Source organism: Panthera onca, chromosome F1, assembly GCF_046562875.1.
Source record: "Panthera onca isolate mPanOnc1 chromosome F1, mPanOnc1 haplotype 2, whole genome shotgun sequence".
Classification (NCBI taxonomy): Eukaryota; Metazoa; Chordata; class Mammalia; order Carnivora; family Felidae; genus Panthera; species Panthera onca.
In genome coordinates this window covers 11,711,935-11,729,700 of record NC_138355.1, presented here as the reverse complement: position 1 = coordinate 11,729,700, position 17,766 = coordinate 11,711,935, and the positions used below count along the sequence as shown (strand labels likewise).

Below are 17,766 nucleotides of genomic sequence, written 5' to 3'. Positions count from 1 at the left end.
TATTTATCTAAATGGAGAGAATCTAATATAGAGAGAATCTAAATAGAATCTAAATCTAAATAGAGAGAATCTGATATGACTCACATAGTGATTTTGAAACTTGAACACAGAAAATCTCTAAATGACAGTGAATCTCAAAATGGCCCTGGGTCAGTTTTATGGCAACCTCTCCCAATGTATACTGGAGGTTGATGGTGGCTCAGAAAAGCAGCCAATAGGGTAGGAAAAGCTGATTTTTAAAAGTAACTTGGCTAACCTATATGCAACTTCCCTCTCAAAGTTCCCTTCCATCTCTTATTTCTTCACTCCTATTTGCCAAAACAAAAACTGGTTGAGAACCTTGGCTTCCCCGCCCCCTCTGCACTCCAACCACCCCCCACCCCTGTCAGCACTACATAAAGTAGCCTCAATAAAATGAAACCATCTGCTTCCTTATGGACAGAACCACAATGACCTTTGAGGTCGTTTCTCTTCTTTTTAGGAGAAGATAATGCTTATACTAATAAAAGCTTGAAAATAATAAGGGATATAAAAAGAGTAGTGATGAAAATACTAATAATAATAGTAATAGCTAACACTTATCTAGCTCTTGCTATGTGCCAGCCACCATTTTAATGCTTTATAAATTAGACAATTAATCCTTCAAGCAACCCCATCAGGTGGATGTATTACTGTTATCTCTGTTTCACAGATGAGAAAATTGGGCACAGAGAGTTAACTTGTTCAAGTATATAGCTATTAAGGAGCTGAACTGAAATTTGAACCCAGTTGTCTGGAAAGAACTATTCTTATTTGGAGAAATATTCAGTACAGACTCTGAGTCAAGGGTGTATCCTAAAACGCAAAGTAACCTGGAGAACAGTTTCATGGCTCTCCAGGCTGAAATAAGAGGCCTAGGATGTTCAGGACAGTACAAAGTAAGAAGAGTAAAGTAGCCTGATCAAGGCAGGAGAGGATTAGGGTGACATAACTTTGCTAAACATCTAAGGACCTGTTTCCTGAACTCTTGTGTTTATGTTTTGCTCTTTGACTTTACGTGTTCATTATATTTCTTTCTTGTTCTTTGGAAATTCTGATAGGTTCCCTCCATGGACCTTCCCCAGAGGTGTCCTGATTAAAGGATATTAGCAAAAGCATCTGTGACCAGAGCAGCACTACAGGTCTGCAAATGGTAAGTTATTCTAATTAAGGTTGTAAAGAAATTAAATAAACCAGATTGTTTCACAAACCCAAGAAAAACACAGAACAGGTAAAAGTTAGGGCTTTGACAAATGAACAGATGAGACATAATTTCAAAAGTCAACAAGTGATACCTGTTCCTAGGTGGGTGACAAAGTTTTCTGTCCTTTCTGAGTCTGATTCCTGACAAATGGGAATTTTAATACATTTTTTTCTGACTTCATATGATGGCTGTGAAAATTGAAGGAAATGATCAATGTAAAGACCTTTTGAAAATGTATAAGGTATTATGCAAATGTAAGATTAAATGTATCTGCAACAGAACTGATTATCAGCTTTTTAGCCAAGTCTGATGAAAACTCTAAGTACACTTCAGATTGAAAGGAACATATAATTTTTAGAAATAAGTTAGAATTTGACTTCATGACCTTGGCAATAATTCCATTTTAAATATTCAACAGTATATTTATAGTCTAGATCTCTCTGTAATGCATACATTTCTTTAAGCTATGATTAGCCAACTATATTAAGAAACAAAAAAAGATACATTTTTTTTTCAAATTTACGATGTAACTTTATATAAACTGAGATGTATTCATTTGTTCATTAATTCATTCAGTGTGCCAAGTAAGGTTCTAGGCACTTAGATACACTGAAAATTCAGTCAATATTCCTAGCTGCCTCAATCCTTACGTTAAACTGGGAGGAGACGAACACATAGGTAAACAATAATTATTTTTAGTATTCACTATACATCTCATAAATAAATGAATAACCACCATTACTTTCCAAGCCAATTTAGTGTACAAGTCACTTCCATGTATCTCCTCTCCACCTTCTCTGCGCCTGACAGAAATGATGTGAGCTACAAACATATACCCCACCTAGAGAGGGAGAGGTGCTACATTCTGGACTGAGATAGGAATACTCTGCTCATTCCTACTCTCTTCTGGACAAGAAGCTAACCACCTGTGACAGACATATTGCCCACCCTACTCTAATGCCTCTCTGTTCACTGAAGCTTCCCCTCATTTTCCAAATAAATCCCACTTTCTTCCATAATGAACACCATACCATCCAGTATGACCCTGCAACACCATTTCCATCCAGTGAGCAGGCTCACTCTTTGCCTTTAAATGTTTAAAAAAGACATTTGTTTTTTTTAAACAAGAAGTTATATGGTCCCTTCAATCTGAAGTATACTTAGAATTTTCATCAGACTTGGCTAAAAAGCTGATAATCAGTTTCATTGCAGATACATTTAATCTTACATTTGCAGATACATTTAATCTTATATATACATATGCAATATAGTTGGAAATATAAGGCTGAAGATGGAAGAGTTTGCCTAAATTTCTCCGAGGTAGTAAATAGAAGAGGAAGGGCTCAGCTCAAGGCTTTAGGACAAAAAGTTCCTAGAGTATCCCAGAGACTCCATGAGAATAGGAGTATCTTATCAGGTGCTGACTCTGGCAGTGGTAGTTTGTGGTAAAATCCCTCACACTGCTTCCTTATTTCGTGTTCATATAAGTTAATTAAATCAGAGTATGGGGGTGCCTGGGTGGCTCAGTCAGTTAAGTGTCCACCTCTTGATTTCAGCTCTGGTCACGATCTCACGGCTCGTGAGTTCAAGCCCTGCACCAGGCTCTGTACTGCCGGTGCAGAGCTTGCTTAGGACTCTCTCTCTCCCCTCTCACTTGGCCCCTATCCTGCTTGCTCTTTTTCTCAAAATAAATAAACTTTTAAAAATTAAAAAAAAATCAGAGTATGTATAATGTATCCTATAATTAGTTTCTCTCATACACTTGCTTGTATTCTTTTTTGAGGTTCATAACAATTGTATGTCCATTTAGAATATGAAATTAAAACCAACTATTCTACATTGCTTTCATCAATTTACAACTTTTGATGGACTTGACATCTTACAATTTTGTCCCTTAAAAATCTCTCTTGATTTCTAGGACAAGGGATGTTTTATGACTGCTTAACTGTAATTTCAAGCCCCATAGGACAAGTATAGAGGTCCTTGTTGAAATTCAAAGATGGTCATCTCAAATATTGCTGTTCACAATCCCTACGTTGTTTTCTTCCTACAAATTTGAGCATAGATAGTTGGCGTCTTTAAAGCTAAGTATAATTCATTGGACCACAAAATAAACCCTAGGAATCACTCAAAAATGTTTATTGAACACCTATTGAAACTTCGGCTATTGTCCTAGGCACAGGGGATACAAAGTGAAATAAGAACTAGTCCACAAACATTCAAGTGACTCACAATCCAGGGAAAAAAGATAGCTGCCTGCCCCTCTCATCTGGGCAGAGAGGATGGGGGCAAGAAAGGCTTCCCTAAGCTGACGGTATGTTTGCTTAGTCCTAAAGATCCAACTGTGTTAATCTAGCCATGACATTTTTACATGACTCAATTTTCCTTTGATTTTCTTCTCCTTTCCACGATGGGGATAAATCTATTGTGATAAAAAGTTACACATAAAGACATCCTTAAGAAATAAAAAAAAATCTTCTTCTAGATAAGCAGCAGGAACTTAGTAGGACTCACTTTTCTTTTTCCCTTATTTATATAGTTTATGCTAAAATCATACATATTTCTCCCATAATGGAGCTTGAAATCAAATATTTAACCATGCTTTTCTGGGTGTTATTTTTGAATATGTCTTAGAACCCTTTTGTCTGGAATTTGTCATGCCCAACCTTGCTCCAAGGATGCCCTCTATGAAAGCATGGACTCACCTCAGGGAAAAAAAAAAAAGCATTTTTAATTTGACTGCAAAAATTTTGACATAATTTATTATTAACTTGCTTATTTTTAATTTTTTAGAGAGAGAACACAAGCAGGAGAGAGGGTCAGAGAGAGAGAGAGAGAGAGAGAGAGAGAGAGAGAGAGAGAGAGAGAGAATCCTAAGCAGGTTCCATGCTCAGTGTGAAGCCTGAGGTGGGGTTCAATCCCACGGCCTTGGGATCATGACCTGGGCTGAAATCAAGAGTCAGAGGCTCAACCAACTGAGCCTCCCAGGCACCCCTGACATAAATTTAAATATTAATAAATCATATAATTCTAAAATGTAAATACCCACATTTAAAAAAATATGGGCTCCAAACAGCAAAGAAAATACATGGACAACCTCTTCTGTGGGAGGAATTTGTATTATTCTTTCTTCTTGAACTCATACATTAATTACACTATCTCTATAGAACTGATCACTTGTTAGTCTGCTTTACAACAGAACTATATTTAGAAATTAGTTGACATTTGAAAATTTCCTATGATTATAAGGCTTCTATGAAAATTTTTTCTGATTTCAGTCATCTTTACAATTGTTATTAATCTATAGTTTATGAAAAAACATAAATATATTGCAACATTTTCTAAAGAATAATTTTTAAAAAGTGAAACCTTATTGAAAAATTTTCACTTAATATAAAAGCTTTTTCTTAATAGGAAAATTTCATAACTGTTAGAAAGTCCACTGTAAAAAAAAAAAATGAGGAAACATAGTTGTTTAAATCTATGGTTCCCTGGAAACCTTGACAAGTCTGTGAATACCTCCAGAGGAAAATGTAGCCCAGTCCTAACTATTCTGAAATTTCCAATGTGATTTTCTTCCCTGAGAATACCATTTTGAAGAGTGATTTTAAACTGTCAAACATAGGAGATATATGAGATTTTCAGAACTGATATATTATTATTGTCTGCCTTTTTAATTCTACTTTGATTTAAACTCTAAAATTAATTAGTTTTTAAAAAGCAGTGTTTGTTTTGGCATTTGTCAACTTTTTATCACTGTTTCTTGCATCTCATTCTTTCCTTTTCAGCATAATTTCCAAGATACAAATAGAAGTCATTCCCTCTTTTTGGAAGAGGGGAGTCAGGGTGGAGAAGAGACTGGAATCCACTGCACTTTTTTTAGCAAAATAATACATTAACTAAAAATAAACAATGCATAACCTTCTCCCAGAAAAGATAGAGACTGTTAATGATATACAGCTTTGACGTTACTTAAAGCATGTTTTGCTATGCTTTTTGTGTGGTCCACATACGCAGACATACATGCACGGTGTGAGTATAACATAAATTTACTTTCTTCTGTAGTTTTGGAGTAAGTCTAATAATTTAGAGTGACTTGAGTATTCTTATTGAATATATGCCAGTCACCTGTAGTTTTACAAAAGGATAACATTTTCTCTCTGTCTTCCTTTTTCTCTCTCTGTAAATTTGTCATTCTCAACTTGCTCAGAAAGATTAAGCAGTAGAAATCTAAAGTTTAGAAAATCTGCTTCAAAAGAGAATACTTCTTTACTATTATAGAGTAAATTGTTATTCCCTAGGGGTTGGGGAGAGAAGGTTTGTAAAGGTTTATATGCATTGCCTAACACAGAATATTGATTAGTCAACCATGCTGGATAATGTGTGATATTAGCCTTAGACTGCAGAAAAATAATGCAAGCAGATGGACATAAACCTATTAAAAAAACAAATAAAACACAGTTCATATTCTTTCCAATTTCAGTGAATAATTCATATTATTTATAATGTTTCATACATTGTTAAATATACAAATATCATAAATGATACTAAAACATTGCAGTGCACCTACTATTAAAGGTTACCAGTAGCTAATACTTTTTTCCAGCTCAGAGGGCAGAAGATTTAAATGCCATGAGGAGCTAAAATGATCCATATCGCTATGGTTATGAGCCTTGAAACTTAGAGTGTGCACCTTAAAATCAATTTCAAAGTTTCCAAGGAAACCAATGAAGACATTTCAAGACAAGATTAATGTGATTTGCAAATCAAAATCCACTTAAGACTGTTGTCACAGCATTATGAGTTAATTGGTGCTTGCCACATTTTTTTAGAAAGCCAGAAAAAGATCTTATATTCATAAACCCAGCAATAACTGAGACAGCAGCCCTCAGTTTCTTCTCTGCTTCGTTAACATAATATATTTTGAATACAATGAAAAATACATAAAAGAGTCCTTTGTTATGAACTCAGATTCTGTAAAACCTTAAAAAAAGAGAATAAGAGCATCAAAAAGCCCACAAATCTGTGGGGATGTGCAAAAGAGTAAGAGAGAAAACTACTGATTGAGTAAACATTTATGACTGATGCTCTGCTAGGTGTAAAACGCGATTTGATTTTGAGATCCCATTATATTGATGAGGAAACTGAAATTCAAAAAGTTAAGTCACTGACACAAGGCCACAGCTAGTAAATGCTGAGTGAGGATATGAAGCAGTGTTTCTGGTTCCCAAACTCATGGTCTTCCCAGTGCATCATGCAGAAACAATGGTAAGTGAAGTGCAACGTGTTCAGGGTCCTCGCGGAAGTTCTAAGGTGTGGAGTTCAAGTCCAGAGCTGATGTATGTCTGAGACAAAGAGCTAGAGGTGAGAGAAAGGTCATACTGGAGGTATGCTGAAGGGTAAGGTTCATTTGTGGAGCCTGCCTGTTACCTCTCCTTGACTGCTGGCGGATGTGGATTAGGGACCGTCTCTCACTTACCGTTGTTCCTGCCACTGCATGAGCACAAGGCCTTGCACACCCCTAAATGCTCAGTATTTGTTGAATTGCATTGACAGAATTGGTTGTGTCAGGTGTGAAATAAAACTAATTTGTGAAAATGTCACCTGGGGCTTTGAATCTTCAACTTCTAATTTCCCAGTGTCCATCTAACCTGCCATCTGGCATGGTCCTGCTACTTATATTGTGACACAGACTTCAGGTGGGAAGTCCTCTGTGTCTGTGTTCACTACAGTGGCCTGAGGCATACAGATGCTACATGGGACCAGGATCTCTAAGCAAATGTTTATAAAGTTTACCCCAAGTTTGTGCTGGTTGTGGAACTATTCACTTTGATATCTCCTTGTGTTTCTGTGTGACTGTGCTTTGGAAAGACTGCCAGTGTCTCATTAAATGTCTTCTCAAGGTACTGCACGAGCCGTTGTGCAGGATTGAACCTCCAAAGTGCACTCAGCAATTGCTAAGTAGTGTCCTAGTGATTCCATTCCCAGAATTCACTCCTGACACATTTTATCTTAAGGGTCTTTTCATCGGGTGGTTTGAACAGAGAATTGCAATAGTCAGCTAGGCAGTGGAATTCGGGTTCTCTCTATAAACTAAGCAGAGTTACTCAGCTGGCAACATATGTCTAAAACAGAAATATGTTTCAGAAGGGTTTGCAACAACAACAACAGCAAAAAGAAGAGTTTGCAAGCCTTGTCCTCTGCTTCCCTGCCACCCCAAGGAAAAAGCCTGAGGTATAGCCTGAAACTTGACAAATACCACAGTGATCTGGGAGTACAATGTGTTATCACTTTTATTATAACAGTTGGGAGCCAGCCAAGGCTTTATAAAGAAACCATAAAGCAACAGCAGGAGTTTGGGCAGCCTTAGAAAAATATTTCTTGGCTTAAAGAGAAACTTCTTAACAAGAATCTGACACCTCACACTTAGCATGAAAGCACAGACCAGGTCAATCACAGAAAATTCAGCTTGCCAGAATTTGTTCCATAGCAATAATAGAAACACAATGGCAGAGCACATTTAGTATATACTTGGTAGCCTGAGAACAGTTGCAACCATTTAAGACTAAGTTATTGAAATTTTTTATTGGATGCTCTGCTAAATAGGGCTTCAGCTATCTTCCTACTTATCTCACTTTATAGTGTGTTCTAAATTTGGACAATAATGAGGGGTATGACCTTGGCCTGGTAAGTCCTGCCACTCTCTGGAGCTCAGTTGCCTCATCGTTAGCTGAGACCATTGAATTGAATCATTTCTCAGGCTCCCTCCAGCTCTGACATTCCACGGCTGGAGGAGGTCATGGTCTAACACTGACAGTAGCATTCTGGGGTAGGGAAGAGTTTTAGTGCATACAGCCCCTACACCCACAGAAAATTCAGATCCTGGCCAGGGTCCTCAGGTTTTCTCTCTTGTTTCACTTTCCAGGGTTCTCATGACAGCCTTTGCCTAATGCGATTTAAAACAACATAGAGGTGCCTGGGTGGCTCAGTCGGTTAAGCGTCTGACTTTGGCTCAGGTCATGATCTTGCAGTCTGTGAGTTCGAGCCCTGCATCGGGATCTGTCCTGACAGCTCAGAGCCTGAAGCCTGCTTCAGATTCTGTGTCTCCCTCTGCCTCTGCCCCTTCCCCCACTTGTGCTCTGTCTCTCTCTCTTTAAAACATAAAAAGACATTAAAAATTTTTTAAAAAATCTAAATCTCCCTTCTGTTAAGAAAATGTAGAAGCAAAATACTAAAAGTCCCCCCACCCCTTCTTTGCTCAAGAGGAATGTAAAAACAGATATGCAAATCCCCCTTTAAGTAGGTACTTAAAATTTTTTTAAAGTTTATTTTGAAAGAGAGAAAGAAATTGTGCACCTGAGCATGGGAGGGACAGAGGAATAGAGGGAGAGAAAGAATCCCAAGCAGGCTCCATGCTGTGCTGTCAATGCAGAGCCTAATACTGGGCTTGATCTCACAAACCATGATATCGTGACCTGAGCCCAAACCACAGGATTTGGAAGCTTAACCAACTGAGCCACCCAGGTGCCCCTAAGCAGGTTTTAATTAAGGGATTTTTTTTTTTTTTGGCAAATCACATGGACTTAGAAGTACTGTTATGTTTGTTGTTTCAGCTCATGTTACAAAAAACCTCTGTTATCCAACCAGAGAATCACACAGTGTAGACTATTTACCACTCAGGCATAAAAGTTCTGCCTCTAATTTCCCAGGTTAACATTTCAAAGTAAGACTGAAAACTAAGTGAGCTATAATAGTCTGTTTTCCACCCCTGCCACTCAATACTCAAACAATGAAAAAAATAATACCTCTCCTGCTGATATGCTTATTAACCAAAACTGTCTTTTCAGCTTTAATTGCTAGACCTGAGAAAATTGAGTCTTCATGAAATAGTACTTCTAATTCATACAATCCAGGAATATTAATATTTATTTAAATTATAAATGATCTTGCCTATAGTCTTCTGTATTTTTTTTAACTTTCGTTTTCATTCTTTGATCTTCAAAAAGTCTGCATGGGGAGTCCAGATCATTTTTGTTTTCATCACTGCCATGGTGACTAGCTATTTTTTGCTTACTAAGACTTTAAATGAAATAAATGTACTTCCTGATGTTATTATGCCTAAATATAATGGGATGTTTTGCTTGTACCCTGACACCATCAAAGCTCCCTACCTTCTTCCCATTCCACCTCCACCTAGGGGTGCCTGGGTGGCTCAGTCTGTTAAGCATCCGACTTTGGCTCAGGTCATGATCTTGTGGTTCATGGGTTCGAGCCCTGCATCTGGCTCTGTGCTGACAGCCTGGAGCCTACTTCAGATTCTGTGTTTCCCTCTCTCTCTGCCCCTCCCCTGCTCATGTTCTGTCTATCCCTCTCAAAAATAAATAAACATTAAAAAAAAAAGAGGTCCACTTCAACCAGAATGTTTCCATCCTGATTCAGGTCCCAAAACATAATAACCACAATTACAATTTCCTAAGTGCTTCCATTGTGTCACTTGAAGAAAGGCACCTGATTGTGTGAGTCAAGTGATTCACAAGGAAGCTAGAAGGTGTCCTCAGTGAACTGGTATTAGGAGAGCTTGTTAATTCAAACAAACCCCTACAGCTGTGTTTGTCAATGCAAGGCCTGCAGTGCACTGCTCCAGAGATCCTGAGGGCTGTAAAGGACGCAGTGATGCAAGTATTCCTTCAGTTTGCATCAGGAAATATCAGGCAAAAAAGGTTACGTTAAAATCTGGAATGCAGAGGGGCGCCTGGGTGGCGCAGTCGGTTAAGTGTCCGACTTCAGCCAGGTCACAATCTCGCGGTCCGTGAGTTCAAGCCCCGCGTCAGGCTCTGGGCTGATGGCTCGGAGCCTGGAGCCTGTTTCCGATTCTGTGTCTCCCTCTCTCTCTGCCCCTCCCCCATTCATGCTCTGTCTCTCTCTGTCCCAAAAATAAATAAAAAACGTTGAAAAAAAATTTAAAAAAAATCTGGAATGCAGAAACTGAAATCAGCTGGTGAATAGAACTTACTGAGGCTTCTAATGCAGACTTTGCTGAGAAGTCTGTCACATGATACTTGGCCAGAACGTTGCAAAGCTTTGAACACACATATCCATGGATAATTGAGATTCCAATCATTTTCCAGGAGAATATTTTATCATAACTGAAGCCCCAGTGTTGTTTTCAGTTGGGCATGATTTTCAGTGACTGATGTCCATGGCTTTATTTTTTATTTTTTTATTTTTTGAGATGGATCTGTTATTTAATTAGGTTCTTTGTAAGAAATTTAGAACACCAATTTGTGAGGGTAAACTCCCTTCGTGAGAGCAAACACAGCGGAGGTAGCCCTGAAGCTGAGGAACGGCTTTGATTTTTGGCAGAATTTGCGAGTCCACAGCTTTCTGATCAACCTTGCGCTGCTCTGTAATCTCGTATTTCTCTTTCTCCGTGTCGAAGATCTCACCTTCCTGGTGTCTGGGCTTACGCAGCTGCTTCTTCTTAAAGTAAGCATCAGTGAGGTGTTTGGGGATTTTCACATTGCTGATATCAATTTTGGTGGAGGTGGCAATGACAAATTTCTGGTGTGTTCTACGCAGAGGAACTCGATTAAGGGACAGAGGTCCAGTCACAAGTAGCAAGCCACTGCTCAGTTGCTTCAGGAAACCCACTCTCTTGCCTCTGTGGCGCCCAGTGAGGATGATCAAAATGGTCCCAGGAGTGATGCTAGCTCGCAGTTTCCTCACATGCTGACTAAAAGGTTTTTTGCCGTGGCTCAACAGCTTCCGAGGCACATCTTCGGTAGGATAATACGTAGGCATTTTGCGAAGTTTAACCACTCGGGTACCACCATTCTTGTCACCACCAACTGGTTTTGTGACAGTAGCAAGAACCTTCTCCTTCTTTTTCTTTTCAATCCTGGATTTAGCTGCTGAATACTTCCTCTTGTACATGGCCTTTCTCGAATACATAGCCGATCGGGAGTATCTGCCAATTCCTCTGACTAGCACAGGGTTTCGGCTGCAGTGGGGCTTCCCCTTCTTTGGCGTTTTAGCCTTGAGGTTATCCTTCTTAACCTTGCCACCAGCATCAGCCTTCTTGGCTTCAGGTTTCTTCTCCTTAGCATCTGGCTTCTCAGCTTTTTCGCCTGCCATCTTGCAAGATGGGAAAGCTCCATGGCTTTAAATAATTCAACATTAATGCTTATCTTACGTCATCATCATCCACTTAGATTGTTCCGAACTGTTTAGTTAATCCCATGATGCATATTTGTATCAGTGGCATTCCTAGACAATAAGCTTCCAATAATTTCACAGGTAAATAGCACACATACATTACAGTTCATATATGAGGTATCCATACTCCTTTTTTCTGAAATAGATACACCTATTTTGTAATTTATCCTATACAGTGCCACCTTATGGTCATTTTTTTCCTACCTAAAACGTACGTGGGTAAGATAATGGAGACATTATCTTTTACCCACCTAAATGTGCCATAATAGAGTGGTTGAAATTCAGCTGTAAATTATAGCATAGATAGATGAGAAAATGATTTCCTAAACAGCATTGCCCATTAAGGATCAGTATTCTAGAGAGGGAGAGGTGCTAGATTCTGGACTGAGAAAGGAATACTCTGCTCATTCCTATTGTCTTTTGGACAAGAAGCTAACCACCTGTGACAGATGTATTGCTCACCCTACTGTAATGCCTCTCTGTTCACTGAAGCTTCCCCTTATTTTCCAAATAAATCCCACTTTCATAGTGAAGGCCATGCCACTGACCCTGCAACACCATTTCCATCCAGTGAGTAGGCTCACTCTTTACCTCTTTTCTCTCTTCCCTTATTTATCCATTCATCTCTGTTCCTTTTTCCCACTCCATTGCCAAGTAGTTGAGAAAGCAGTCCCAGCTGCCCAGTTTCCTCACTGCCCATTCCCTCGTTGGAATCTGATCTCCACATCCTTTTCTCATTCCCTTTTGCTGGCTCCTCTTCTGGCAATTTCTCCCTACATGTTGATATTCTCGAAATTCTGACCTGGTCCTTCTCTTTGTTTCACTCTGCATGTCCTTCCTGAATGATCTTGTCCACAACCATGCCTTGAATTGCATTGTAGACACCGAGGACTCAAAAATCTTCCCATCTGATGCTGACTTCTCTCCTTTACTCCTTTACTCCAGAATTACATTGGCAGCTGCATACTGACCATGTGTGGCTAAACATCCAGCTAGTTGTAAATCTTGTAAACACCACCATGGTATGCAAATCTGAGAAACTCTCATGCTCAGTGGACCATGAAAGTAAGGCAAGTGTGGTAGAGCTTTATGGGAAAAGCATAAAACTCAGAAGTCCTGGCTCCAATCCTGGCTGTGTCGTTTTTAGCACATAGGGAAGACTCTTTATCTCTCTGGCTCTTTTTTTTTTTTTTCCATCTGTTGACTATGGCTAATGACATTTTGAAGATTTTTTTGTGAGGGATTAAATCAGATAATGTACGTAAAGATGCGATATAAGCTATGAACTCTTATTCAAATGTCTGATATACTATTATTTGAAATGCTGTTGGATAAACAGGGATATCCATTTAAAGTGAAACAAAATGTTGGGGCGCCTGGGTGGCTCAGTCGGTTAAGTGGCCGACTTTGGCTCAGGTCACGATCTCGCGGTCCATGAGTTCGAGCCCCGCGTCGGGCTCTGTGCTGACAGCTCGGAGCCTGGAGCCTGTTTCAGATTCTGTGTCTCCCTCTCTCTGACCCTCCCCCGTTCATGCTCTGTCTCTCTCTGTCTCAAAAATAAATAAACGTTAAAAAAAATTAAAAAAAAAAATAAAGTGAAACAAAATGTAAAACCACCAGGAATGCAAATATCAAACTAATCTGACTTGGCAGGGGCGCTTGGGTGGCTCAGTCGGTTAAGTCCAACTTTGGCCTAGGTCATGATCTCGCCGGTCCCGAGTTTGAGTCCCCCCATTAGGCTCCGTGCTGACAGCTCAGAGCCTGGAGCCTGCTTCAGATTCTGTGTTGCTCTCTCTCTCTCTGCTCCTCCCGCACGCACACACACACACACACACTCTCTCTCTCTCTCTCTCAAAAATAAACATTAAAAATAATTAATCTGACTTGGTAAGCTAAGTAAATATTGACTGCATGGCTTCCAAATATTAGTGTACATCTGGAAGTGCTTATTGATGCCAATTCTTGGGTTGGCATCTTAGATTTCATTGGTTGGGAAAGAGGCCAGGTTTCTGCATTTTAAAATTATCCCAGTTGATACTGATAAGTTAGGGCCATACATTGAGAAAGAGTGAAATATTAGGCACTTGAGAGACTACAGGTCCCCAAAACTCCATTCTAGTGACTTGCAAAGGCATCCAGACTAATCCCCTATTAGGAAGCATTTTGATTATTTCATATTATAATGGATTTCAAGGCTTCCAAATTTGGGCTTTGTACACAGAGCAATCATCCATCACCCACCCCCAACACATATACACAAACATACACATGTATATTTACATATGTGTATCATAGACTGATTAATGGAAAAATTTTTCCTCGTAATATGTGAATAAATAATAATGTAAAGACACAAAATCATGCAGACATTAATTAGGCAGTTAGAAGTTGAATATGCATTGCTATAAAATATCAAATGTGTTTCTCTTTTTCTTGTCATACTGTTGATTGTGGGTGGCATAAAGACAAGAGTACAAGCCAGCAGAGGCCAGGGAATTGCTAAGGAAGGGCCAAACCAGAAACCAGTAGATAATGCAAGTCATTAGGCATGAGTCTTCTCAACAGATACGCTTCACTATTTGGACAAACAAGCATCAAGAGATTTCCAAGCTGGTGGCTCAGTTAATATGTGAAGTTCTTTTCAGTACAACAGGGAGCATTTCTAGAGTTGAGATTAGAACTAGAGATGCATTTCAAAAATACTAATAGAGTCTTAATTTTATTTTGTAGATACCATGTTTAGGGATGTTTAAATTTTCCATTTGGATAGCTATATGTGTATTGTATGTAGGCATGATACACGTATACATATAATACACTCAAACGTGTGTGTGATATTCACACACATATGTAAATGTATATATGCACATGTCAATATAAGTTAAGAGAGTAAATCAGGTGTCTTAATTTTTGCCAGTCAGGTAAAAGTCAACTGTTTAGTGGCTTACTTTTTTTTTTATCAGTAAGTTTCGTGTCTTGAAATGACGAAGTGTGGGACATTTTATAAAGGAGGAGAATGATTTGTGCCAATATATATATTCTAAAGATGTCGTAAATTCTTTACTTCTTTTTAACTAAAAGTCTTGGATGATGAGTTAATTCTCACATTATACTGGGTAAATGTGTTTTGTTTTTAGGACATGGTTTGTTGTTTTTTGTTTTGGCTAAACTAGTTCATGGTGAATATTTAATTTACAAAATGGATTATAATACCAATACTACCCTTTATAACTATAGTCATAAAAATACAGTATAGCTTTTCTTTTTTGTTAACAGAGATGCATGGGTGTTCATCAATTCTACAAATTAGAAGATTGCTGCAATTTAGCTGAATCAGTGGAGATTTTTATTTTTTTAATTTTGTGTTTTAAAATTTTAATTATCCCAGAGCCTCTGTAATTTTGAATGATGATGTGACATTCTTAGTGGGGTGTGATGTTTTATCTTTCTTTCCAGATGCATCTCTGAACTTGTGCCAGGGCACATTAATTTGCAAGTGACCACTGATCATGATAGCTTTGGGGAAAACATGTCAGAACATTAACATGTTAATTCTGTTCATTACAGGTTTATGGTGGAATGGATATAAAGTTTAAAAACATGCAAGGATTATTACAATTCAGTTTAGATGCACTCTTTGTTTGTCTACCCTTTTATCAAGGTCTGCCAACTTTGTGTGCCAGGTTCCTCTCTTTTTCCATTCTAGGCCACTTCCAAAGCTACAGGGAAATCAAGAGGAAAATAACAGCCTCAAATTTTCCATGACTCTGATGGTTGGACTTCAGACACTCTCCAAAGGCCAGGGGAAAGGGAGAACACATGGAAAAGATACAACCAACTTTGTTTCCCACTTCTCTCAGATGTTGATTGAGAGATGATCCCATGATGAAATATTGAAGATAAAATGAAATAAAAGCAGAAACACAATAGACAAAAACAATTTGCTTAGTAGTGATTTGTTCTTCCTTTCCCCTATAAAAATCTGCTCTCTGGTTTCTGGCCCAGCTGTAAACAGCTTGGAAATCGTTATTCCCATCTATCCTCACAAAACTTTAAAAAGCTGAATAAAGTAAAAACCAACTGTTTCTTCCTAGATCCATCAGAGAATGGAGACCAGAGGGCAAATCACTGTCTCTAAACTAGAGAGGCAGACAGGCATATACAGAAAATCAGGAATCACTGGAGCAGAAGCCCAAAAGCAGAAATCTCCATCTGGGGTAGGAAAATTAAAACTGTTAACTGACTTATTGCTGGAAGCTCAGTATGAACAAGCTAGAACATTAAAAACTCCAGGGGACTGGGGACATCACCCATTTGTGAATTTTACCTCCAGGAGCCCTACCAGCTTCTCGCAGTGAAGATCTGAGAAAAATTCCCTCATGCTTCCAACAAGAAAAGGGAAATAGCAACCATTTTGAAATACACCCAGAACATTCTGTTCTTTTTAACAAAGCTTTTCTCAGGCGAAACTATATTACAGTGCCTAATAAACTGGGGTTATATCTGAGTCTAAACTACCTGGGGGGAAGGGAAATACCAATTCCAGCCCAGTCTTGTCTGCTTCCTGGGGATAAACAAATAACCAATTTAAGCCCCTTATACTGTTCCTATGTCACTTAAGGGGGGAGGGAGGGGGCCGGGGAGATCATCTCAAACAACCAAGGAGCATCTGTGAAGGTCGCAGCTCAGGGGCACAATAAAAGACTGAGATCTAATCATTGGACTATATATTGCTTCCCTTCCCACACTTACACACAACTCCCTCCGCATTGATAAAAGGTTCCTGTATAAAAGAAGCAGCAAATGTAAAAAACAAAACAAAACAAAACTCATGTCTCAGACCTTATGTTAGAAGAAATATCTAAGGAAACCCAAATACAATAGGGGAGCCAAAAACAAATACACCAGAGGAAAATAGAGCCTCCAAAACTTATAGCTACAGAAACAGGGGACGCAGCCTAAGGCCTCGTTAAACATAAAACCTCACATTAAAGGCCATCTTAGTTTCTTTTATGCAGTACGTTATGTTCAACTTTCAACAAAAAATTACAAGGTATGTCAAAAAAACAGTTTGAAGAGGCAGAGCAAGCATGAGAAGCTGATTCGGATGTAGAAGGGATACAGGAAGTATCAGACGTGGAATTAAAGACAACTGTGACTAAGATACTCAGGGCTCTAATGGAAAAGGTAGACAACATGCAAGAACAGGCGAGAAATGTAAGCGGAGAGATGGATACGCTAAGAAAACAATCAAAAGGAAACACAAATCAAAACACGGTACTAGAAATGAGGAATTCCTTTGATGGGCTTATTAATATTAATATTATATTAATATTAATTGCATTACATTAATATCATATTAAATATTATATTAATATTAATTATATTACATTAATATCATATTAAATATTATATTAATATTAACATTACACAGCTAAGGAAAGAAATCAGTGGGCTTGAAGATGTCAATAGAAACTTGCAAAACTGAGGGGCGCCTGGGTGGCTCAGTCGGTTAAGCATCCAACTTCGGCTCAGGTCACGATCTCACACTCCGTGAGTTCGAGCCCTGAGTCGGGCTCTGTGCTGACAGCTCAGAGCCTGGAGCCTGCTTCAGATTCTGTGTCTCCCTCTCTCTCTGCCCCTCCCCTGTTCATGCTCTGTCTCCCTCTGTCCCAAAAATAAATAAACGTTAAAAAAAATTTTTTTTAAATAAAAAAAAAAAAAGAAACTTGCAAAACTGAGATACAATGAGAGTACCAGAAAAGAAAAAAGAAAGAACAGAAAAAATATTTGAAGCAACAATGACTGAGAATTGTCCCAAATTAGTAATAGTCAGTACTATGGATTGAACTGTTTCCCCTTAAAATTCATATGTTGAAGCCCTAACTCCCAGTAAGTTCAGAATAGGACTGCATTTGGAAATGGACCTTTAGAGAGATAATTAAGGTTAAATGAGATCATAAGACTGAGACCCTAATCCAACATGACAGATGTCTTATAAGAAGAAGAAGAGACACCAGGGATATGCATGCATCGAGAAAAGACCATGTGAAAACACAGTGAAAAGGTGGCCATCACTAGCCAAGGAGCGAGGTCTCAGGAGAAAACTATCCTAACAGCATTTTGATCATGGACTTCTAGCTTCCAGAACAATGAGGGGGGAAAAAAAAAAACCTTCTGTTGTTTATGCTACCTAGTCTGTGGTATTTTGTTATGGGAGCCCTAGCAAACAAATATAGGCATCAAACCACAGATCCAGGGTGCTCATAGAACATCAGATATGATTAATACCAAAACATCTTCCCTCTTTCCCTCTCTGTCTCTGTCTA

The 17,766-nt window shown here is 38.6% G+C and overlaps 1 protein-coding gene and 1 pseudogene across 6 annotated transcripts in view; both read right to left on the bottom strand.

Moving 5' to 3' along the window:
• Window positions 1-17,766, bottom strand: part of RGS7 (regulator of G protein signaling 7) — a 529,525-nt gene that overhangs the window by 104,411 nt on the left and 407,348 nt on the right. The gene's annotated exons all lie outside the window — the stretch shown is intronic.
• LOC132675994 (large ribosomal subunit protein eL6 pseudogene) lies at window positions 10,463-11,356 on the bottom strand (annotated as a pseudogene).